The sequence below is a fragment of the Acomys minous genome, assembly GCF_964271855.1.
Source record: "Acomys minous genome assembly, chromosome: 8".
Lineage (NCBI taxonomy): Eukaryota > Metazoa > Chordata > Mammalia > Rodentia > Muridae > Acomys > Acomys minous.
Genome location: NC_140489.1, coordinates 27,867,432 through 27,894,737, shown reverse-complemented (window position 1 = coordinate 27,894,737; position 27,306 = coordinate 27,867,432). Strand labels below are relative to the sequence as shown.

The window sequence follows — 27,306 nt, the reverse complement described above, 5'->3', positions numbered from 1 at the left end:
GGAATTCTTATGCATAGAGAGTATACTATTTAGAAAGAACATTTTATACTACAAACAGAATGAAAAACTAAAGGTCTATGTACAAAAAGTTTCTGAATTGATTCAGAAAGGAAAAATGAGACTTGATTAGCAGAAATAGGCCCTGTAGAAATTGTGCTGAAATGACCTCATTATGGACAAAATAATGAAAATCGGTAAAGAGCTTGAAGTGATTATTTTTTGAGAGATCAACAACAAATACTCCCAAGAGACTTTAGTTTATAAAAAGAACTAATTGGATTTCCCTCATATAGTAAAAGAGACACCTATACTTGGAACCCCTACATTTATACTGATGCAAATAAAACAGAAAAGGCAGCTTATACGTCAGGGAAAAATGGGTCAGAGCACTTATGATTCAGTTCAAAAATCAGAATTTTATGACTTTCTTATGGCATTATTAGATTTTCCTGAATCTCTTAATGAATTGACTGACTGACAATATGTGGAAAGAACTGTTTGACATATTGAAACTGGTGAACTTATTCCAGATTGTTCAGAACTTACTGTGCTAATTATTCAACTGCAACAAGTGATCAGAAATACAATTCACCCATTGTATGTAACACATATAAAATCCCAAATGTGTCTACAAGGCCCTTTAGCACAAGGTAATGATAGAATTGATCAGCTATTAATAGAAAATAGGCTAGAAGCCTCAGAATTTAATAAGAAATACCATGTTATCAGCAAAGGTTTAAAGAGCTAATATCAATTCTCTTCAAACTATTTCACAAAATAGAGACAGAGGATCACTACCAAACTCATTCTATGAAGTCATAGTCACCTTGATACCTTAGCCACACAAAGACTCCAAAAAGAAAGAGAATTTCAGACCAATTTCTCCTGAACACTGACGCAAAAATACTCAATAAAATACTCACAAACTGAATTCAAGAAGACATCATAAATATCATCCCAAATGATCAAGTAGGCTTTATCCCAAGCATGCAGGTGTGGTTGAATATATGGAAGTCCATCAATGTAATTAATGATATAAACAAACTGAAAGAAAAAAACACATGATCATCTCCTTAGATACTGAAAACACATTTGACAAAATTCAATACCCATTCATGCTAAAAGTCTTAGAGAGATGGGGATACAAAGCACATACCAAAACATAATAAAGGCAATATACAGTAAGCCTACAGCCAACATCAAACTAAGTGGAGAGAAACTTCAATCAATTCCACTGAAATCAGGTACAAGACAAGGCTGTCCACTGTCTCTGCATCTCTTCGATATAGTACTTGAAATCCTAGCTAGAGCAGTAAGAAAATTAAAGGAGATCAAGGGAGTACAAATTAGAAAGAAAGAAGTCAAAGCATCACTATTCATGGATGATATGATAGTATACATAAGTGAACTCAAAAGATCTTTTAAGATTACTAAGAATACTTGTTTATGACAGTCCTAAACTGTGACAACTTTCAAAATCTATTGCAAGGAATGTGAAAAAACAGAAGATTAATAAATATGATTCTGTGAATGACTGACTGGTAGTCATTGGTTACTGGAGAATCTATTCAGTTAAAAGGTGGTTGGTGATCATATTGCTCACAATGATTATTTCATCATATTTAAGTATCAATTGACATTGAATAGTCTAACTTATCTCATGTAAATAGAGTTTCTACCCTGATAGAAGACAACAGTGTTCCTGGAAAATCCCATTTCATAATTTTAGCATCTTAGCAGGCTTCCCATTATACACTATAAATATAATGGAGAGATACCTGAATGGTAATACAATCATGTGACTTAGCTGTATGTTTCATTAATATCTTCTGTGACTGACACTACATGATATAAATGCAGAAGGTCATCTTATATATTGTGATATTTGCATCTGTTCTGCTAGATATTTTATGATTGCACTAATAAAATAATAATAGCAAAAAATTAGCAAGTATTTACACTACAATAGCATGTACATTGTTATTTAATCTTTCAAAATTCTATGAGATAGATGCTAGCAATAACCCATTTTAAATGGGATCAAACTAAACTGTGAACTACAATTTCAGCTCCATAGCAGAAAGCAAGCAATGCTCATGTCCACTATTATTTTGTAATTCTAGAAAAACTGCAAAAAGAAAAAACAGATTCCTGAGAAAAAGTAGAGTATGAAAAACAAAAGATGCTAGACTTTCCTCACTGTCAGGCATATCACAAACAAGAAAATAAGTTTTAATATATCCAAGCACTAAAAGGTGAGAAAAACCAAGATATAGACATTTTATGCTGTTTGTGCTGCCTTTCTAAATGGGAGAATTCCACAGCAGTGAGCCAGAGCACCACTCTGGATTTCTGCTGGGGTTACAAAGCCCCACTGGAGTAAAGAGATGATGAAAACACACATGCTTTCCCATGTTCTCAAGGCATTCACTTCTCATGCCTTCAGCTCAAAACCCTCAAGACCAGTGTTATTCTCCAAGAAAACTGTTTTTCATTGTTTTTCTGAAGTTTCAAAGATGAAGCCATGATAAAGCATATTGCAAAGCAGTGGCCATAAACAAGGTGGGTAAAGCAATGATCTCTGGTATCTGGAGCTCTCAGTCTGTGAGTTCATTGCCTCTCCTTCCCTAAAATCAGTAGGCTCTGACATGGATGAGAGATTTTCCATAAAGCCTTCTTTAAGTTGTATTACCAGTAGGCAGTGCCTTCCAGGGCTATGAACAGACTACAAAGACTGGATAATTGACCCAGGGTACAACTACCCTACAGCAAACAATGACATGTTTTAATATGTACTATATCAAGTAAAATGTTTAGAGAAAAGCTGAAGCTAGATTTTTAAAAAATGCTTCAGAATTTAAGAGATAATATAATTGATATAAAATTGTGTTTTTGATATGGTAGGTAGGTAGATAGGTATGGTCAAGCATGAAAATATAATGACCTTGATTTTCAATCTAGAAATAGTAGAATAAAATGAAATCAAATATAACCTATAAAGATAAACAACTAGAAAAATGAGAGGTGTGTTACACACACACACATTTTAATATCTCCAGACACTCAAAAGCATCCAACAAAAGGAAAATAAATTAAATAAATGAGTAACTATGTTCCACCAAGATTTATACCTTAAAACTGGCAAGAAGAGCATACCGACGTGTAGCTGAAGGACAGAGACTGAAATCTAAGCAGCTGGAATTTGTGTGACTTATGATCAGAAAGAAGGATGGCTCAAATGGCAATAGAATGAGGCAGCTGGTTACATTGCGCCCACAGTCAGGAAGAAGAGAGAGAGAGACAATGCTAGTGTTTCGTTCATTTTCCTATTTTGATTTAACCTGAGACCTCAGATGGTGAAATATTGCTATGCACATTCAGGGTGGACCATCTCTTCTCAATTAAACCTCAGTGGTAGCATCTCACAGAGACTCACAGAAGTGTGTATCCTAAATGACTCTAAATCCAGTAGTATAAGCAATGAAGATCAACCATTAAACCAGTCACTGTTTCCTGACCGAGGCACATTTTTGTTAAGCAACAAATCAAGCAAACCAATATAAATATACATATAATATTGTTTATATGTATCCATTATATTTTTATATTATATACATTTAATTATATATTTGATAAAAATGTAAAAGTTTTCTTATTCTGGGTGAACAAGTGGACTATAAACAAAAAGTACTTCTATTCTCTATTAAAGTATGGTAATTCACCTCAAGACATATAAGTAATGGTATCTTAGGGATTAATTGCTATGGAATTTGACAAAATAACAGTGAGTTTGGTATTCTGGAATATGAATAACTTTTCTAAACTGTGAAAACCTAGGAACCCACAGTCAGTACTAATTTTCTTTCTTCCTTTTTTTTTTTTCCCGAGACAGGGTTTCTCTGTGTAACCTTGGCTGTTCTAGACTCACATTGTAGACCAGGCTGGCCTCAAACTCACAGCAATCCACCTACCTCTGCCTCGTGAGTGCTGGGATTAAAGATGTGTGCCACTACATGCAGCTCCTAATTTTCTCTCTCTGTTTGACTGGTCTAAAAATACCCACACAGCTAATAAGCCATTGTTTACTAGTGTGCCGGGGGGGGGGGGGGCGGGGTGTACTTCTAGAGATGAGCATTTGCATTATGTATGGGATGCTCTTCCTGCTGTGATCAAACGCTTGACAAAATCAACCTAAGGGAGGAAGAATTTATTTTGGCTCACTGTTCAGGAGGTTAGAGTCTATCATGGTTAGGAAGGCATGACAGAGGGGCTGGTCTGTGACAGTGTATGTAGGAACTAACTCTTTGTTACATGATGGTGCCTAAAAAGAAATCTTAGGCTACACATAGGAACTGGATGAAAGTAGGGAAGGTTATAGCTTTCTAGGCTTTCGACTCATAAAGGTTCCACAATCTCTCAAAACAATTATACCAACTTAGACCAAGTATTCCAGCCCACGAGACAAGAGAGGACTAGAGTGAACATGAGGCAAGAGTAAAGACAATTGTTTGCACCAGCCTAGGTGGGTATCATTCCATTTCTTAAATTCCAGAGAGAACAGGACTAGAAGGAGAGGTATTGTCATTCTCCTTGAGTTGTTATAACTATTCCCTCGCCTTTTGATATCATCAATACCAAGAAATCCATACCATCAACCCCTGACTTTCAGGCCTTCAGATTCAGACAGAATTCTCCAGTTGAAAGATGGCAGGAAGATTATAGAATTGCCTGACTTCCATAAGCATATGACCAGTTCCTAGAGTCAGTTTCCTTTAAAATATATGCTATAAAAAATTTCAATATCTAGAATATACAAATTTCCAAATATACATAGATAGAATCATATTATATTTCCCTGAAAAACTTTGAATAATATAACCAACATAGTGACTGCCATAATTAAATGTTTTCCTTTGAAATTAGGAAAACAACAAGGGTGACCGCTTTTGTTACTTTATATCAATGTTCTTCTATGATGCCTGTACATTGCAATAAGATAATTTAAAAATAGAAACTGCCAACATTATAAATAAGCAAAATTATGTATTTAGTGAAAAATGATTCCTGGTATAAAAACTGAAAAAGTTCAAAACAACCACAAGAACTCTGAAGCAAATATAGCAATATTAGAGAATTTGAAAAAACAAAATCTCCTACTAAGTGAAGACTTCCAGGGAACATTCCCTGTTGAGCTAGTGTCCAATTATAAGTGAGTATATACCACGTATATCTTTCTGGGTTAACTTATTCAGGATGATCATTTCTAGTTCCATCAATTTTTGCCTGCAAATTTCAAGATTTCCTTGCTTTTAATAGCTGAGTAGTATTCCATAGTGTAAATATACCACAGTTTCTTTATCTATTCTTCAACTGAGGGACATATAGGTTGTTTCCAGACTCTGGCTATTACAAATAAGGCTGCTATGAACATGATTGAGCAGATGTTCTTGTTGTGTGGTGGAGCATCTTTTGGGTATGAATATACCCAAGGAGTGGAATAGCTGGGTCTTAGGGTAGCCCTATTTCCAGTCTTGTGAGAAAGTGCCTGATTGATTTCCAAAGTGATTGTACAAGTTTGCACTCCCACCAGCAACAAGGAGTTTTCCCCTTTCTTTACATCCTTGCCAGCATGTACTGTCACTTGAGTTTTTTATCTTATCCATTCTGATGGGTATAAGACGGAATCTCAGTCATTTTGATTTGCATTTGTCTGATGACAAAGGACTTTGAGCATTTCTTTAAATGTTTCTCTGTTGAGAACTCTCTGTTTAATTCTGAGCCCCATTTGTCAATTGGGTTATTTGGTTCAATGGTGTTTAATTTCTTGAGCTCTTTATGTATTTTGGATATTAGTCCTTTATCAGATGTAGGGTTGGTGAAGATCTTTTCCTAGGAGATTGGGATAGTTGCTGGGACTTCCTCTTGGAACTCCAAGGGAGAGAGGTATGGGAAAATGGAGAAATAGAAGGATCCAGAGGGTCCTAGAATCCTACAAGAAGACCATCAAGGCTAGCAGATCTGGACCCAGGAGGGTCTGTTCAAACTATTGTACCAACCAAGGACAATACATGCAATAAACTAAGAGCCCCTATTCAGATCTAGCCACAGTTGTGTGGAGAGTGGGGAATGACTTGGACATGAACTCTGGTGCTCCCTGTTTGACCACTTCCCCTTGATAGGGAGGCCTGGCAGCACTCAGAAGAAGGGTAAGCAGGCTACAAGGAGGAGACCTGATAGGCTGTGATCATATGGTGGGGGAGGAGATCCCCTTCTGTCATAGACCTAGGAGGGGAATAGTACGAAAGAGGGAAGGAGGAGGGAATAGGAAGATACAAGTGAGGGGATAAACAATTGAGATGTAATGTTAATAAATTACTTAAATAAAAACAACCCCCCCAAAAAACAATTTGTACTCTTAAGTGTTAGGGAAAACTGAACAATATTTTAATAACTGTGTTTTTCTAATGCAAAAATGAATCTTCTTCATGGATTATAAAATAGAAAAATATTTGAGTTTTCTCTCAAATGATAATTTGATTCAACACATTTCTAAAAGCATAACAAAACAACATCAACAAAAAGAATCTAAGAAATATTTTATTTGTTGTCTATCGTAGCACTCACTAGCCGGAAACTCTATGTATATTAGGCTGGCCTTGAACTCAAGAGAGAGTCCCCCCTCACATTACCCCATCAGTATTTTTAAACTTCACTTGATGATGTAAGAACCTGGGAAAATTAAAATGTAAATTAAAAAGAACATAGCTAATAAACTTATACCATCTGGTTCAAAAATTTAATATATAGGTAGTAATCAAGATAGTTCAGTATCAATCAATAAAAAGACACAGAACAGCCCCAAAATGGAGCTAGAAACATAAAATGTCTTCCCATAGGTTTTTCAAGGCAAGGAAAATGAAAATAAATTGTTTTTTTTTTTTAACAATTGATGGGAAATCAGCTAAATATTTGACTGATAAAAATGCATATTGTTCCTTATACTTTATACAAAATATTTACTTGATTGTAGCTTCGTGTAATCTGCAACTGCTAAGCTTCCTCAAGAAAACACAGGAAATAATTGTACCTTGTGGTAAGTAAAGGTGTCTTAAAAACAAAAAGCAAAAGCCAAAGAAAATTCAACTTCATCAAAATCTAAAGCATTCACTTTTTAAGGGCGTAATTTAGAAAACAACGGCAAACCACAGAATGGAAGAAAATGCTTACGGCAAGATATCACACAAAAGACATACTAATGATGCATAAAGGATTTCTATAACTTATAATTCCTATACAATCCAATAAGATTGTGGGTAAAGAATATTACAAACCCTTCACCAAACATAATATATAGCCAAAAGCAGATCTAAAAAACATACACTTATTCTTTATTAGAGCAACAAAAATTGCAACAATGGGATATAATTGCATACAAATTATATTTACTATAATTAGAGATAATACTCATACCTTGCAGGAAATGGAGCAGCTAGACCTCAACACAGCAACAGAAAATGTAAAATGATTTAAATGCTTTCAGGTAGAAGCCTGGCAGTCTTTTATGGTGGAGCTCAGGGTGTCTTATGGAAAAGTTGGGGGATAGAAGGAATGGGAGGGGACAAGAGATCCACAAGGAGACCAATGGAGCCAACAAATATGGGCCCAGGAGGCCCTGCAAAGACTGATGCACCAACAAATGACTATGCATGGTGAGGACATAAACGCCCTTGCTCAGATGTAGTCCATAGGCAGTGCAGTCTCTTTGTGTGGGTCCCATAATATGGGAAGCAGTGGATACCTCTGACATGGGCTCTTTTGTCTACTCATTGATTCACTTCCCCCTGGTTGGGTGGACTTGCCAGGCCACAGAGTAAAAGGATGCAGGCAGTCCGTATGAAACTTGACAGGCTGGGGTCAGATGATAGGGGAGGAGGGCTCCCCCTTTCTGAGAACTACCTGAGGGGAAATAGGAGAGGATGGATGAGGATGAGAGGGTGGGACTGGATCAGGAGGAGATGAGGGAGAGAGTTACAATAGGGATGTAAAGTGAACAAACTAAAAAAAATGTAAATATTATTATGTGATTTCTTTCCTCTCTTATCTTTCATTTTTCATCCCTTATACTTTCATCTTCCCTTACCCCTCTCTTTTTCTTTCTTTCTTTCTTTCTTTCTTTCTTTTTCTGTCTTTGGGCAGGCAAATGGATAAACAATTTGTGGTATAATCACACAGGGGAATGCTACCACAATTAGGCAATAAAAGAAAGTCTAGATATATACTGAAGGGGAAACATCCTAAACAATTAATTTAGGTAAAAGCCTGACCAAAGTTATTTTATATAAAATTCTGTTGGGTCAGTTACGGCTTAGAATTCAGAGTAGGAGTGGGAGTGGGAACAAATTAAACAAAGGCATTAGGAATGTTTTGATGATGAAGGGTATATTACCATGATTGTGTTTCTGCAGGTGTTTGTATGTATGCCCACAGTATAAAAGTGTAATTTTAAAATGTTTAACCCAGAAAAAAATTTAATTATCTCTTTTTAATGGCATACTCAGAAGTGATGAATATATGTCGGCACCATAAGAGAAACAGGATTTCTGCAATTACGTGATCCTCCTGTCTCAGTGTACTGAGGATTGGAACTACAGGTGCGTGTCACTGAACAGGGCTACCCCTCCTGAATTTTAATGGTTGATTTCCATGCATTTTGTCACCCTTGTTCTGTTTTTCCTTTGCTTATTAATTTTATCATCAGCATAATTACATGTTGACATGTTGCCAAGATTGGTTGCTGGGTAAGATTCAAATATGACTAGAGGCTATTTCAGCTATCTTTTGTTTTCTACTTGAGTCTCAAAATGGTAGAACTACTTTTCCAAAAAAACCACACAATCTATCTTTTAGAAAGGAGTTTGGTGATATTCTGTTTCAGGCGTACCTACTGTCATCCCAACATTATGATTGTTTTCAAAAGTATGAGCTATTTAGTGAGTACTTGATATCAGCCACTTATCTTAATAACCTCAGGTGCCTGTCAGGCTGATGCGTAAATGTGCAGATTCTGGAGTGCTCTATTCCCTCATCAGACCGTTGCCAGTAGTTACTTGGCACGGTCCCCATTATATCTTAATAGTCCAAATTTGCTTCCAGTTTCTTGTGAAAACTAGATCCAAAGAGCAAATTCACTCTCTCAGCCATTTTGGTATCATCAAATCTTTATCTACCTTCAGTAATGAGCAGTTCTAATTCGTCCTGTTCTCTCTGTTTCCCCAGGCATATTTATAAACACCCTCTTCTCTTGTACCCCATAACCCTTTTCAGCATGACTCATTTCACCACCTTCATCTCTCCAGCCAGTTCTTAAATGACATGGGATATTTTTGTTTCACGGAATCCTTCTTGGAGTGTCAGGTGATGACAGTGCTTTCTCACACTGACAGCTCCATGCCATTGTTCTCAGTGTTTTTCGGAAGAACCGAGGCACTTTCATCTGATCATGTGAACTTGAGCTCTACTCTGCCTGAGGCATGGAGACACCTGTGACATGTGTGGGTGTCATGGTGGTGCTGGTGGTATTCTCCTCTGATTACCAATATAATTAATTCTTTACATATGGAGACGTAAGTATAAAGAAAGAGAATCTGGAAAATGGGAGTATTAAGGGGGTGTTGATAGTAGAAACTTTACTCTGCAGAGGGTGATGATCTTACTGTCTACTCTTCTGAAAGGAAGTACCTTCTGGCTACCAATATGCCACTTGCCTGATGTCCTTCTATTTTGAGCTTCTCTCTCTGTGTGAACTGCTGTTTAGCTGGCCAAGCCTCAGCTGATTTTCTCATAGCTCAGGACACTTGTTCTTTTTTTATGTATCTCTGGTGAATCATAATATTCAGTGTGTATCAAAAGTAAAGAGAATAAAGATTATCAATCAATCTTGTAAACCCCATCCAAAGATGTCTAAATTTTATAGACCTAGTAACTAAGACTCAAGGCAGCAAATATGCCACAGCAGGTACACAGAGAAAGGGGACACAGGCAATCCAGATGAGACCTGATAGGCTGTGGTCATATTTGGGGGAGGAGGACCCCTTCTGACAGAGCTCTAGGAGAGGGGAATGGGGCAGAAGAGGGAGGGAGCATGAGAATGAGAAGATACAAGTGAGGGGATAACAATTCAGATGTTACCTGAATAAATTATATTAAATGTAAAAAAACAACCAGAGAAAATCATTATGTGCATACATTGAGGTATGAACGTGTGTGTCCACACAATAAAAAGTCCTAGGCTGGTTTTCGTTTTATCTTTGCTTGAAATGTGCATGAAATTTAAAACTTAAGTTAAATCATGTATGTAATCTAGATACAAGCCAGGACTAGGAGATAGAAAAGGGATGACCACACAAAAGAGAGATAAAACCAGGACAAGATGGACATCTCCTCTTCCTTCTGCATTATCTGTAGGGGTACACAAGCTAAAGATCTCCCAGGCAACATGTGAAGCTTTTCCATCAACATACTTAAAATTACAAAACTACTGTGTAAAAGTAGATGGGTTGGCAAGATAGCTGATCAGGTAAAGGCACTGGTTACCAAATCTGATAAACTGAGATTTGTTCCAAAGACCCACATTGTAGAAGAAAAGAATCAGCTCTGGAAAGTTGCCCTCTGACGACATGTACCATGGCTCATACACCCACAAATGTGCACACGCACGCACACACATGTACACACACACACACACACACACACACACACACACACACGAGTGCATGCACACACACACAACACTGGCACACACACACACACACACACACACACACACACACACACACACATACAAAATGTACTTTTAAACTGGTTTTTAAGTAGACATCAATGAAGAAGATGAGTCTTCAATGTTGTTACTCTCAAGAGCTATGAAAAATGAACACACAGCGGACACAGGCCTGGGGCTTTACAAAGGGTCTTTTTAACCCCCAATTTTTCTCTAGCTCCCACAGAAGATACTACTAGCTTTCTGGCCTTCTCTCATTTCTTCCTGAAAGTTGTCCTGTGCTGTCCATCAGGCATGTACCCATGTGTTTGTGGATGTGCAAGTGTGTACTCAAGTGTGTGTGTGTGTGTGTGTGTGTGTGTGTGTGTGTGTACATTCATTAATTCGTAACTCAGCTCTTGGTGACCAAGAAAAGGTTGATTTTTTTTCCTTCTTGCCTTTGAGCTTGGAGTCCTTGTACAAGAAATTCTGACAGTGAACACTGCCTGCCACTAGAGAGCAGCCCAAGCCAAGGATTTCCTGGGTAAAACCCTCTGTGTAATAAGTTGTTTTCAAAAGATCCAGGTTCTCTTAGTCTTCTCATGTCTTTCTCTGGGAAAGACACTACCAATTCCCTTCATAAGGAATATTCTCTGTACCTGTTCTGACATTATGGGAAGAGTGAGTAACATGCCAGTTCTGTCGGATAAGTCATTGTAAAACTCATTCACTCTTGAAGCCTCCTTGCTTTTAATCCATTAGCAAAAGCATAGAATCATATGACTTGTCTTAATCATAAAACATTGGAAATGTATGGAAGGTTGTGGTTTAAAAAATACCTCTTTGAGTCCATTGAGAAATAGTACCACATCTTCACTGATTCTTCCCTAACGCTCTCTACTGAGACCACAAAGGTATCCAGGCAAACCTAAGCAGGGTCCTATGCATGCCTTTAGATATGGACACTGATTTTTTTTCACATTTGTAAAGACAGTACTTGTGTCTCATATGGACTAATTGTCAAGCTTCAATAGGCCAGTCTCCACATTAGTTAATTTACTTTAATGAACACAAAGAGGAAATTAATTACTGCTGATTGGCCTGTCTGTCTACAGGAAGAACTCTGTCTACTCCACAGGGACATTGAAGATGAGGAGAAAGCTTTTGGATATTGATGTAGGGGAATCTTATTCGTCCTAGATGCAATTTAAGATGACATTTAGTTCTGCCTCTGTCTCTTGCCTCAGGTGTAACCACAGGCAAGTGACTCAACTTCACCCTAAACCTTGGTTTCCTCTTCTGCAGGATGCAAGCCATAACTATTCTCTTTAGACAGAACTGAGGATTAAATGCAACAACATGTGGAAAGTGTTTAATAAAGATTGACTGTCACTGTTCAAAGAGCCTACCACATTCTAGGATCCCTGCTGACTTCTCCTTGCTTTATTCATCTTGCCATTTTAATTCCATTTATCCAATTTCAATTTTAATTTTGTTAAATATTCATTATACATGTGTTATGTTCCAGGTATAATAGAATTCAGTACCTCAAGAGGATAGTGTAGCTTACAAAAGAGAAAAGCTGTCAGAATGAATACAGAGAAAACACATTTCACATTTGCCTCTAAAGGTACTATATAAGGCAGATATTGTATATAGTCAAGATTGTTTTCAGGAATATCTTAGAAAGATATATCATATATAATTTGAACTATTTTTTATCCACTATTGTCTAAGGCATAAATGTATTTTCCAAAGTCACTTTGGAAAAGTCAATAATCTGTGTAAACGCTTAGTGATATGAACCAAACCTCAGCTGTGATGGGGAATTCTTTACTTGATTTATATCATTTTTGGAAACTTTCTGGCTTTTTTACTGTTGCTGCTTGATTGATATAGAAAGCACAGTGGTCTCTCTGCCAGCCAATTTGATTTGGAGACTTTCAACTGATTGGCTGAGTCATGTGACTTTCATCATTCACCATAATTGGAAGTTCACTATACATGTGGTTGGAGTACAAAGAGGTAAGATAATTATTGTTAATGATCATTTATAGGATGATCCATAGATGATAGTTTTGACCTCAAATGATGATTTGAATTTTAATCAGTGTAGAGTATGTAGATGAAAAAGAGGTCTGCAAGGCTGACATGAGAGTATAATTAAATACAATAATAAGAAGAAAGATACCAATTGACTCTTGGACATTTTGATTTCCTTAATATAATCCATTGAAAGACTTTTGTGACCTGAGGAATCATGCATCTATGGTCATGTCTTAAATTCATACATCAGAAAGCAAGAAATTCAGCGTTTTAATTCAGATTAGCTGAGTTCTGAGATACATGTTCTCTATGCCACATTGCCAGAGGTATTATTAAAAAGTATAATTACAGACAATACATGTGAAAGAAAAAACCTCTTACATAGTCTTCTCTAGGAGACAATAAAAATGCCAACACAGTTTTCTTTTTCATTAAAATGAGTGTGCTAAACATTAGAAATGTCATTACAAATTGCTACTTTTTTGTCGTGTGGCTAGAATTTGCTTGTAGGAGATCACTGATACTTTAACCACCAAGGATAACTGAGGGAAAATATTTACCCAAATGGAGGTAATCTGAAGTTGAACAGATAAAAGTCACAGGCTAGTTAGAAAATGATGTTTGTGAAGTGGAAAGGAAGCTGTGGGTGGGAAAAGAAGCTGTAATTATGACCATGCAATGTGGTCAACTGTACCCTCCTCAGGAAACTGTAACTCGACTGTTTGAAGGAGGATATTGCTTTTCTGTGCTGCTCTTCAGTTAAGCAAAGACAAACTCTATCCTAGGCCCTTCTTTAAGTAGCTACAGAGATCCATTCTTGAAGCATCAACATAAATGTCTGTCCTGAAGCCATGTTAACTCCTTCTAGCTGGGGTTCACTTCTCACCCAATTTTTCTCATTAAAGAAAATTTGTGTGTACCTGTTTACCTTTGTTAATTTGCTTGTTTGCTTGCTTGCTTGCTTGTCTTGTTGTAGGTCAGCTACATAGAGTCCCATCTGGCTTGAAACTCACCATATTTCTGTCTCAGGTTCTTGAGCGCTGGGATTACAGCTGTGTTCCACAATTCCCTGCTATTTGCTGATGGTGAAATCTTTCTTAGCAGACAAAGTATTAGTTACTTTTTTGCTGGTGTTATCAAACACCTGGGAAAAGCAACTCATGTGAGGACAGGATCATTGTCCTTACAGTTTGGGGATCTAATCTGTCAAGCAGGGGAGTGATGGCAGCAGGAGAATGATGCAGGTGATCGCATTACATCTGTAGTTAGGAAGGACCGTGAACTAGATGTTGGTGCTTAGCTGGGTTACTCCTTTTTATTCATTCAGGGATCCTTCCCATAGAGCGATACAACCCATATTTGTGGTGTCTTTCCCCATCAATGAACTCAATCTAAAAACTGCCCTGGTAGACATATCCAGAGGCTTATCTCCCAGCCAATGATTAGATACTGTTAGGTTGGCAATCGATGGTAAGGTCCTGAAGCTATATTAAATCCAATTAATTATCTTATGTGCACATCCTGCTTTATACAAAGTACTCACTCAAAATGTTTGCTTGGAGGTGTGTGTGTGTGTGTGTGTGTGTGTGTGTGTGTGTGTGTGTGTTTGTGTGTGTGTGATTTTCATGGATTGTGAGATTTTTCTCAAATCAAGTATGATGGACATATAAATTATTTTCCCCTTACTTTTTGAAGGCATCTTTCCCCGGTTGGTCATTCTATTGTCATTGTAGGAGTCTTAGACACTATGACATCCTGGGTGGATACGTTACAATAGTAGTGAACCAAGATATTTATCTCATTTGGATTACAAAAAAAGGCAACTGACATTACAGGATCAGAACTCTGCCTATACTTATTTATTTCTACTGGTTCAAAAGTGATTATAGCTTTTATTAAAGCCACCTAATAAAACTTTTGGTCAAAATGGCTTTATAATTTCAGGATTCAAAATATTTAGAAGTAAATGTAAAGTCCACCAAAAAATGAGGCCACAAGGCAGAGTTCAGTGAGAATTTGGGTAAATGCCTATCAGGAAAAAAAATCAAGCTCACGAGTGAGGCTGAAGCTCAAGATCCTGGGTCTATGGTCCAAAGCCATCCGGGTTAAACAGAGAAGACCTAACTTTTGCAGAAGCCTAGTGACTGAAAGCACTCAGTGAGAGCCAGCAGGTGAGCCTGTTCCCCTGATTGAAGCCATGAAAGGATGCTTCTTTACCTTGAGAGGCCTGGAGCGGCAGGAAGTGGCTCTCCCTGGAACAATAGCCTTTTTATTGGGGGTAACTAGGAGATAGTTTCAACTTACAGGAAAACCATATGATTAGAAATATGTATTTGTTCATTCACATTGCTCAATGGATAAAATTTTCATGACTTGAATTATGATTTTTCTCTATGTGTACAAGTTTATTGTTGTTGTTGTTTATTGTATTCTGGAATACAACTCCTTAACAAAAAGTCTGCTGTAACTCATTTCTTTCATCTCGTTAAATGGTGTTACCTCCTCCTTTAAAAAATGCTGGTCTACAGTCAGTTTTTCATAAATCTAATTGCCAGGTTGTGTAGTGAAGTTCCAAATATATAATGAATTAGTTGATGTTTTACTAGGTTACTGAATCGCTATTAGTGCTTTTAATCTGATTTTTTTTCTATGCTCAATAGTGATTTTCTAAAGCTCTATAATTGTGCTGTCTGTCCTGTAGAAGACCATATCCAGTAAATTGCTTTTCTTTATTTCAGATTTTTCTTTTTATAACTAATTAATTCTTTTAATGTTATTGTATCTTCTAGCTCTCTTCTCTTCATAATTATATTTTCCTTAATTCTTTGGGCATTTTTCACATAGTATCTATTTAAATGTCCTTTTCTGCTAACTTATATCATTTTGGTGTTTGCTTATTCTTTTTAAAGACACATCTTTAGTATAAAAATATATTGTATATAAATATAAAATTAAAGACAAATATTTTTCCGCTCTGAATTATAAAAACACCCTCATGTTTTCTCCTAGGAATTTTTAATTTTGATTTATTCAGATTACATCTCAATTGTTATCCCCTCACTTGTATCTTCCCATTCCTCTCTCCCTTCCTCTTTCACCCTATTCCCCTCCCCTAAGTCTGTGACAGAAGGGGACCTCCTCCCCCACTATATGGTCACAACCTATCAAGTCTCATCCTGATACCCTGCTTATCCTTTCACTGAGTACCACCAGGCCTCTGCACCATGAGGAAGTGGTCAAACATGGGGCACCAGAGTCCATATCAGAGTCAGTTCCCACTCTTCACACAACTCTGGAGAATTGTCCTGTCCATTGGCTAGGTCTGAATAGGAGTTCAATGCTTACTGCATGTATTGTCCTTGGTTGGTGCAGTAGTTTGATCAGAGCCCCCTGGTCCAGATCTGCCTGTCATGATGTTCTTCTTGTAGATTCCTAGGACCCTCTGGATCCTTTTATTTCCCTGTTCTCCCATACTTCTTGGTGTTGGCTTCTATTAAATTACTTTTATTCTGATAACTAGCTATTTTCCCAATTCTTGTTATGTTTGAAAAATATTGGTGGTTATACCTTGTCATTTGTATGCTTTTTAATATATACTATATTTCACTGAGAGTACCCCAGGAAAGGAATTGAGGCAATGTTTACAGCAAGATTAGGAATGTGACTATTTCAGAGGTGGGGATTCAGCGATTGGATGTCAGTGGTTGTTCACAATATGAGAGGATGAAACACTTAGAAGAAACTGTTGCTACTCAATATTATGTTTATCGTATGACCTTGTTATAATATGGGTGGGACTCATCTATGCTGCCGTTTAGGAATAGAACTGTGTTAGCCTGTTGTCAATACTGCTGACTTGCATTACCTCTTCCAATTATACGTAAGAAAATAGTGAATTTTGGTTTAAAGGGTCAAATCACAAACACACCATACACACACACACACACACACACACACAGAGAGAGAGAGAGAGAGAGAGAGAGAGAGAGAGAGAGAGAGAGAGAGAGACAGAGACAGAGAGACAGAGAGACAGACAGAGACAGACAGAGACAGAGACAGAGACAGACAGAGAGACAGAGAAACTAAACCTCTAAATAAGTGACTGAGAAATGATATTTGAAGAACTAAGGATTCCTTAAGATACTATTTTCAATATGAATCAAAATGCACAGAAGCAAATTGACATAATCACAAAGTCCATGGTCAGGTGGGGAATTAAAACACTTCCTCCCAGGAGCTAGAATACAAAGATGACAAAATATATGCATAGTTAATTTGGATAAGATTATTCTGACATATATTTAATATAACTCTCCATATAATAAAAACTATTTTAAGCATTTATGTAGTATATATTGAAAATAAACAGAAATAAAGTCTAACATGCTCCAAGGAAAATGATCTTATGGGTTGTTTTATCTAAGTACAGATTGATAATTTAAAAAGAAAAATAACATCTTCCTGAAACAAATATGTAAAGAGTGTATGAATACTCAAGTGCACTCAGGAGCCTACCAAGTTGAACATCAGCTGCGCACTAAACTCACATGATCCTTTCTTTGCCCATAGTCTTTCTTCCAACGTGTGTAATTAATAACCCTGACAATTGAGAGCAGGCTTCAGCTATGGCTCATATTACAACACAAGCTTCAGAAACCAAAGGGTTGTGTTGAAATGTTGAGAAATATTGCATTTGTTAATTTTTTGAATCAAAGGTTTTTTAAAGAAACAAAATTACTTCTGAGAAATGTAAAAATAAAAGAGTCCTTTATATGTTAATAAAAATGTAATAAAAGATTTTAATGTAGTTTCAATATTTTGGAAAATTAGTACTTTAAGTTGCATATTTTGGTACATTTTAATATTAAGTATCGCAATAGGAGCTTTTAATGGTGAGTTTCAGGGGTTATTTTTCTCTTCCTCTTCTTAACCACTTTTGGCTAATTGTTGCATTTTGCCCACACAATACTATAAGTTTCCAAATTCCCAGTCAACAAAATATTTAATGTTACTACTGCTGCTATTGCTGGTGCTGCTGGTGCTGGTGCTGGTGCTGGTGCTGGTGCTGCTGCTGCTGCTGCTGCTGCTGCTGCTACTACCACTACTACTGCTGCTGCTGCTACTACTACTACAAGATCATCAATCATTTCTAAAAATATTGCTTTGATGATACTGATATAAATTCATTAATTTCCTTTTGGGGTTCTCTGCTAGTTTTAGAGAGAAATCATCAGTAAGAAGATGAGTCTAGCACTTGGGGCTGAAAACATCCTCATTGCTTAGAGCTTAGAGTATACGTCATAGTGTGGATAAATAAGTTTCAAGTACAGCATTCTAAAATTATCTTGACTTTCCCAAGCTGTGCACCCAGAACAGTGACCCATAATGCACCTCTCATTTAACAAAGGAAAAAGTAAAGCTTAGGCACTCTGTAAATGGAGAAAAACATAGTTGAGGAACTAGGGAGATAAAGGGGGTAATAATACATTTACCTCATTCTTTCGTATTTCCTAGACAGGAAAGAGACTTTTTTCACCAGTGAGGGTAAAAATAATATGAGGGTCAGAAAGGGTATCCACAGAGGCTTTTTTAGGTTAACATCCATAGGAAACACAATGTACATGTGAAAATGAGCATCAGTGTCTCCCATTTTCTTTACTAATTAGTAAATATGTTAATAAGAAAAACACAATTTTAAGAGTGTTTAATTATTTCATCTCAAATGGAAAGGAGGAAAATGCTAAATTTTTCTCTTAATAGTCAGATGCTAGGGCCATAGGATGGAAGGAAGATAAATGTTCCAAATGCAAAATTGAGGGTTGAAAACCAAATATGTACCAACACATCATTTAGAGCAAAATACAAGAACTAGCGAGATAGTTCAATGGGTAGTGTTAACTCTATTAGCATGAAGAACTGAGTTTTGAATATCAGAATCCATGTTAAAGGCCAGACATGTCTGCACACTCCTGCAACTCCAGAGTTGTGTAATGGGAAAAGATAAGCCAGCCATAAGAGCTCACTGACCAATGACTAAGAGGTCTTGTTTCAAAAACTATAGTGGAAAGTGGTATGAGAAAGGTATCCAAAGTCAACTCTGTCCTCCACACAAAAATATGTTCACAAACAAACACAGAAAAATGTGAGAGAAAAGTCTATAGAAAGCAAGCACCACAGAGTTATTTCAGTGCAGTTACCTAATGAAGATTAACTTTGGGGCTACCTCATCTTAAATTGGTTTTTTGTTCATTTGTTTGTTCATCTTTTGGGCGCTCTCTCTCTTTTTTTTTTTTTTTTTTTTTGACAAAGTCAGTTTTTATAGTCATTTGAGGCATTTGGGGAAATTATCCTCTTCTCAAATTAAATTCTCATATAAATTATTTCTTTCTTAATTTATTTTACTGACTCAACAGGGAACTCATCCTAGACAGACTCCTACTTACAGAATTACTACAGAGTAGTACATTTACCATAGACCATGATAAAATTAAAGAGTTCAAATAATTTCTATCAAAAAGACTCCTGAAACGTGCCCACAAAAGGAATTCCACTGAAAAGATGCTTTGTTTTGTATCCAGGTTTTCGGGGAAGTATAAGTGTAAAAATACAGATTGTTAAAATGTAACCAAGGACAATAAACCTATTTAAAAACAACACAGACATTCCCAAGAGACCTTTATACTTTGAAAGTCATTTTAATGTTATAATTTAAATTAGAATTTTGAAAGAAAATTAACTAACATCTCAAATATTCATGGAAAATGCAAAGTCAACGGGCCTTCATCAAAATCTTTTTTTATTTGTCTCTTTGAGACAGAATTTCCCTGTGTAGTCTTGGCTGCCCTGGACTCACTCTGTAGACCAGGCTGGCCTCAAACTAATGGAGATCACCTGTCTCTGCCTCTCTAAGTGCTAGGATTACAGGCATGCACCCCCTCAAAATCTTAAGTAGTCAAATAGATTGAAAAAAAAAAACAATAACTATGGGGTGGGAACACAAGACAGATTTGAGAAGTGATAAAACTTGGGTTTGAAATAAAGGATCAAAAATATATATGCAGTTTAGATTTCTGTGAAAGTGGAGCCTGAGTATGAAATTGTACATAAATAATCCAAGAAAGAAAAAAGAGAATGAGAAATGAAAAGAGGAAGATAGACTAGCAGAATGCTTTATGTAACTGGAGTTCATTCTCTTTAAGATCTCCAGATTCTTTCATGGGACATACCCCTTGGGCTAGTGTCCAGATATAAGTGAGTATATACCACTTGACTCTTTCTGCTTATGGGTTAACTCACTCATTATGATCATTTCTAGTTCAATCCATTTGTCCACAAATTTTGGGAATTCCTTGTTTTTAATAGCTGAGTAGTATATTACATAGTGTAAATGTACCACAGTTTCTTTATCCATTCTTCTACTGAGGGACACTTAGGCTGTTTCCATGTTCTGGCTATTATGAATAAGGCTGCTATGAACATGGTTGAGAGAAGCATGGGAGAATGGGGAAATAGAAGGATCCAGAAGGTCCTAGAAACCTACAAGGATAACATTATGATGAACAGATCTGGGCCCAGGGGTCCTACTCAAACTATGGCACCAGCCAAGGACAGCACGTGCAGTAAACTTCGAACCCCTATCCAGATCTAGCCAATGGATAGGACATTCTCCACAGTTGAGTGGAGAATGGGGTCTGACTTTCACACAAACTCTGGTGCCCCATATTTGACCATGTCCCCTGGATGGGGAGGCCTCGTGGCACTGAGAGGAAGGATAGCAGGCTACCAAGAGGAGACTTGATACCCTATGAGCATATACAGGGGGAGGAGGTCCCCGTCAATCACAGTCATAGGGGAGTAAGAAGAAAATGGGAGAGAGGGAGGAATGGGAGGATACAAGGGATGGGATAACAATTCAGATGTAATATGAATAAATTAATAAAATATATTTTTTTAAAAAGATCTCCAGATTCCCTGAAGTACTAGAGGCTAGAGTACTTACCTACAGAGTCTGATCCTTGTTCGGCAGGTATTATCTCTTGTGGAAGTATGCTATTTTGCCTTAATTGTCACTCACAATGCTATTTTTAATTCACTGGTATAGAATTTTGTATAAAGAGGCAAAATAAATTTGATTTTAGATACAGCAGTATAGAATTCAAATGTAAGATTATTCTTCTACTCTAATATGAGGTGTTGTACCCATATAAATAACTCAATTATAATACAAGGTTGGCTTCCAATACTTTAAAAGCGCTATTTCAGGCTTTTAGGATGAATAAGTTATACAAGTTAGTTGTTAGTTGATCAAATCATAATCATATCAATTACTAGTTTGTTTTTATCACAAGATACATCTTAGTACAAGAGATAGATATGATAATATAGAAAGATAAGGTAAAATAGGTAAGGTCTTCGAAAACCTCAGACACATACAGAATATGGCATTTAAAACTGTTTTTATGTGCTGGAGCATCTTCTGGGTATACTCCTAGGAGTGGAATAGCTGGGTCTTGAGGAAGCCCTATTCCCATTTTTCTGAGATAGCACCAGATAGATTTCCAAAGTGGCTGTACTAGTTTGCATTCCCACCAGCAATGAAGGAGTGTTCCTCTCTCTCCACATCCTCGCCAGCATGTGTTGTCACTTGAATGTTTGATTTTAGCCATTCTGATGGATGTAAGATGGAATCTCAGAGTTGTTTTGATTTGCATTTCTCTGATGACTAGAGATGTTGAGCATTTCTTTAAGTGTGTCTCAGCCATTTGATATTCCTCTGTTGAGAATTCTCTGTTTAATTCTGAGCCCCATTTCTCAATTGGGTTATTTGGTTTGGTGGCATTTAATTTCTTGAGTTCTTTATAAAGTTTGGATATTAGACCTTTGTCAGATGCAGGGTTGGTGAAGATCTTTTCCCAGTTTGTAGGCTGTCGCTTTGTTCTTTTGACAGTGTCTCCAGCCTTACAGAAGCTTCTCAGCCTCATGAGGTCCCATTTATTAATTGTTGACCTTAAGGCCTGGGCTGTTGGTGTTCTGTTCAGGAAGTTGTCTCCTGTGCCGATGTGTTCCAGGCTCTTCCCCACCTTTTCTTCTAACTGATTTAGTGTCTCTGGTTTTATATTGAGGTCTTTAATCCATTTGGACTTGAGTTTTGTGCATGGTGACAAGTATGGGTCATAGCAGCCTTATTCATAATCGCCAGAACATGGAAACAGCCTAAGTGCCCCTCAGTAGAAGAATGGATAAAGAAACTGTGGTACATATACACGATGGAATATTACTCAGCTATTAAAAACAAGGATTTTCCAAAATTTGTGGACAAATGGATTGAACTAGAAATGATCATAATGAGTGAGCTAACCCAGAAGCAGAAAGAGTCAAATGGTATATACTCACTTATTACCGGACACTAGCCCAAGGGACAGGTCCCATGAAAGTCTGCACCTACCAGGAAACGGGGATAGAGGTGAGGACATCCTATTGAGACTCTAGATGAGGAAAATATAGAGGATAGGCAAGTAGGGGGACCCAGAGGGTCCTAGAAACCTACAAGAAGAACATTATGATGGCTAGATCTGAGCCCAGGGATTCTGCTTGATCTAAGGCACCAACCATGGACAAAACGGGCAGTCATCATCAAACCCCTACCCAGATCTAGCCAAGGGACAGAACATTCTCCACAGCTAAGTGGAGACTGGGGACTGACTTTCACAGGATCTCTGGTGCCCCATATTTGGCCATGTCCCTTTGTGGGGGAGGCCCAATGGCACTCGGAAGAAGGATAGAGGACTACCAAGAAAAGACTTGATACCCTAGCACCATATTCAGGGGGAGGAGGTCCCCCACAGCCACAGTCATAGGGAAGGGGGATTGGGGTGAAAGTGGGAGGGAGGGAGGAATGGGAGGATGCATGGGATGGGATAGAAAATGAGATGTAATAGGAATTATTTTTAATTTTCAATAAAAATGTGTTAAAAAAAATAAATAAATGTTAAAAAAAAACTGTTTTTATTTTAAAGATTCGTTGACTATGAGACAGGTTAACTCCTGGCAACATTCATCCTTCCTCAAGGAGGATGATGAGCTTCAAGGAACCTCCTTATGGAACTGGCTTCAAATGTGGCAATCAAGCCATTGAGCAAAATGTCCTCATTTCTACCACAGACAGAGTTCTGCCTAGAAAATGGCAAGTTTGGATATAGGCAGGGTCGATGGCCAAACTTTGCCAAGACAGGTGGGCAGGTCTTCAATGGTTCCTGCCTCACAAACATGTCCCTCTGATATATTGGGCTTGAAGGCTGAAGATGATGCTCCAATGTTATAGAGAGTTTTTGGTGACTTCTCAGGTAGCAAACTGTCTCTGTTGTCTACTTATTTGAGAAGCTGCTAAACTGAACTCTCTGTATACTCGGGTAATTAATTTTATTTCTTCTCAAGTCAATGCTGAGGTTGAAGACCAGATGGTTTTACAATAAAGCTTGGTTGTTTAGGGGTTGGGATGTTTAGGTTGCAATAGATGGTTTAAGTGGATAATGACAAGATATGATAGATATACATTTACATTCAGAATTTTAGACACAACAAGACAGGAAGGATGTTTTTCTCAAGGTTGCCAAATATAGATAGCCAAAACACTAAGACTGTAACATTTATATAATTCCTGAGTGTTTCATGGTCCTTCTTGCTGCAGGTAGCTTAGTGTGTGTGTGTGTGTGTGTGTGTGTGTGTGTGTGTGTGTGTGTGTGTATAACAATATAAATGTATAGGTAAAAAACGCTATTTGCTTTTGCTATGCATTCTCATTGACAATAAACCAAAAGTCACACACTGTTCTTAAAGAAGGTTACTACCAACATGAGCTGAAGAAAAGACCAGCACAACAACAAGAGTTTTTCCACAGAAGATGTCTTTTGGTCAGGCAAAATGTGTTCATTACAGAGTCTGACTACCTAGATAAATAATTATCAGTTTTGTTCCTTTAGAGACCCATGAGTAATACATGGGCTTTAACACCTGAAGTAAATTACCCTATTGGCTTTCCAGGTTCTCTGCTTTGCGTATAGCACATTGTAAGTTTCCTTAGCCTTTAAGTTGCAGGTTCCAATTCTTATAATAAATACTATATATGTAATATTTTATATAAGATATGTATCTAGATCCTATTAATTTTATTTCCTTGAAAGACACTGAGCTAACCTATTTCTTGAAAAGATATACAGAAGTGACAAACCTTCTGATAGACTAATGAAATAAAAACAGAAGAAATGTATTAGCAAAATCGACATGAAAGAGGTGACGTCGCACCTGTAATCTAAACCCAGCACCCAGGGAAACAGGGCAGAAGCAGGCAGATCTCTGTGAGTTTGAGGCCAGCCTGGTCTACAAAACGACTCTAGGACAGCCAAGGCTACACAGACAAACCCTGTCTCATAAAACCCAAGGTGGGGGGAAGAGATAACATCACTACCAACTGTACAACAATTAACAATATTTAAAAGGAATGCCATAAAAGTTAGTTTTCTGAGTTAAACCTAGAAAAAAAAGACAGGATCCTAAAAAGATGAAAAAAGAACCACAACTGGGGTAATGAAAACTGGAAAAGTCTGAATAAGCACAAAACAATAACAAAAGGAAATTAATTAGCAACTTTAATTTCCACTGGGCCCAGGAGATAGCTCAGTGGTAAAGTCAGCAAAAGTACTTACAACACTATCCTGAGAATCTGAGTTCCATCCCTGGAACCCGAGGTAGAAAGAGAAAATCAACTCCCCAAAGTTATCCTCTGAACTCAACTGACATGCATTCAATTGAAAAAGAACAAACAACAACAAAAATAACTCCCCAAATAGAAAAACTCAAATCCAGATAGCTTCTTTGATGATTTATAACAAATTTTTCAAGAAGAAATATTTCTGAAAATAAAGGAACAAGTAATGTGCAATTTCCAACTCATTTTATGGAGCCAGTATTTTGATAATACCAATGCCTTTAAAATCTCATAGAAAAATTTAACATTCTTTCATGAACAAGGATACTAATGTCTTTTAAAATTAGCAAACAGAGTTCAATAACATTATTCTTTGTAATAATACAGTATATACCTTTATAAAAAGATTAGTTTACCTTTCAAAAGTCAATATTAATAACATAAAAAAGAATTCTTTCTAAAGAGGCCAAAAGTATATATGACAAAGTTCAACTAACTTCGTCATAAATGTTCCCAACAAATTAGTAATAGAAAGGAATGTCTTTAACCTAATAAACACCCTAGGAGTTTCTAGAATATCTAAGTGCAGACTGATAACAGAAAATTTGCCTGGATGAAGAAACATTCTAAATCTATGCTGTTGTTATTGGATGTACTTTTCTATCATATACAAAATTTTCTTGAATTGTTTAGTTTAAATGTTTGCATTATTGTTTTATCAATTTAACTTTATAAAGTCTCAATATTTACAAATAGCATGGAACAGGTGGGAATGTTGATAAAAAACAAATTTAATATTATGATAACAATTTAATAATATACTGGTAATTGTTATAGCTAATTAAGAATATTGAGTTATTTCATTGATCTTTCTGCTTCTATATGTTTGAGTTATAATAAAGTTGTATTTTGTACAATTTGTTAAGAGGTAACAACCACACTGAGTTGGGGAGAGAAATAGTATAACACAAAATACCCATTTAGTCTCTCACAATCCTTCCCCGTGTCCTTTAAGATACACTTCCTGGAGCTTCTAGGTTTCCTATCGATATTCCCTTGGTTGGTTATGGCATTTGGCCACAACATCAGGAGAACAAATCTCTCTATTCCAGAGACAAAGTTCACAATCCAAGGTGACAAAAATGGAACGGGGTGAAGCTGAGGACACAGTCTGGATTTCCAGTGTTCTCTCAATTATGCTGTAATGCCCTTGTAGTGCCAAGCCTTGGTTAAGGTTGGACCCACGTCAAATTACGCAGTACACGAAAATTGTCTGCAACATTGCCACAGTTCCTGCTTGTCCTCATGGGAGATCTTTTCCTCTCACTTGACCTCTTTGACATTTTAGTCCAGCTTTATAGCATTGTCGCTCAAGCACACACACAGCTAATTTTGATACTCCTTGAAGGTCAATCTTTCCCCCATTTTACCCTTTATTTTATCTCCATTTTATCTTACCTTCCCAGTTGATCATTTCCTTCTTTCTTAAATCTTAAACCCTAGCCCTAACCCTAAATAGCTTTATGAGTTTCTTTTTCAATTTATGCATGTTTGTATCTATGTGCATGTATTTGTTATATCTAGGTGAATGTAGTTTAGCTTGTGTATGAGTTCATGTAGAGGCAGAAGAGGGTGTTGGGCCCCTTGAAACTGGAGTTGCATGTATTCGTCGGTTGTCTAATGTGAATGAACACTGGGATCGAAAGGCTGAGCCACAGGATTGGTAAATAAGTATTCTTTTTTTTTATTGTTGATTTTTTATTTTATTTTATTTTTTCTCCTTTATTAATTTATTCTTGTTACATCTCAATGGTTATCCCATCCCTTGTATCCTCCCATTCTTCCCTCCCTCCCATTTTCCCCTTATTCCACTCCCCTATGACTGTTCCTGAGGGGGATTACCTCCCCCTGTATACGCTCATAGGGTATCAAGTCTCTTCTTGGAAACCTGTTGTCCTTCCTCTGAGTGCCACCAGGTCTCCCCCTCCAGGGGACATGGTCAAAGGTGAGGCACCAGAGTATGTGAGAAAGTAATATCCCACTCTCCACTCTACTGTGGAGAGTGATCTGTCCATTGTCTAGATCTGGGTAGGGGTTTAAGGTTTACCGCCTGTATTGTCCTTGGCTGGTGCCTTAGTTTGAGCAGGACCCCTGAGCCCAAATCTGCCTATCATAATGTTCTACTTGTAGGCTTCTAGGACCCTCTGGATCCTTCTACTTTGCCATTCTCCCATGTTTCTCTCATCTAGAGTCCCAATAGAATGTCCTCCCCTCTGTCCCAGTTTCCTGGTAAGTGAAGGCTTTCATGGGACATGCCCCTTGGGCTAATATGCAGATATAAGTGAGTATATACCATTTGAGTCTTTCTGCTTCTGGGTTAGCTCACTCATTATGATCATTTCTAGCTCAAAAATTCAAGCGACACCACATGCTGGCGAGGATGTGGGGAGAGAGGAACACTCCTTCATTGCTGGTAGGAATGCAAACTAGTATAGCCACTTTGGAAATCTATCTGGTGCTATCTCAGAAAAATGGGAATAGGGCTTCCTCAAGACCCAGCTATTCCACTCCTTGGAATATACCCAGAAGATGCTCCAGCACACAACAAGAAAATTTGCTCAACCATGTTCATAGCAGCCTTATTCATAATAGCCAGAACATGGAAACAACCTAAGTGTCCATCAGTAGAAGAATGGATAAAAAAACTGTGGTACATATACACTATGGAATACTATTCAGCTATTAAACAAGTATTTTTAACTGCCATGCCATCTCCCTGACCCCTTGATTACAAATATTT

The 27,306-nt window shown here is 37.2% G+C and overlaps 1 long non-coding RNA gene across 2 annotated transcripts in view; it reads right to left on the bottom strand.

The window, feature by feature from the left end:
* The window catches only part of LOC311602837, a 179,580-nt gene that overhangs the window by 14,235 nt on the left and 138,039 nt on the right, over positions 1-27,306 (bottom strand). For both annotated transcript variants that reach the window (XR_014780875.1, XR_014780876.1), the window contains exon 2: positions 924-1,044. This is a non-coding gene — a long non-coding RNA (uncharacterized lncRNA). The remainder of the gene's footprint in view (positions 1-923; positions 1,045-27,306) is intronic.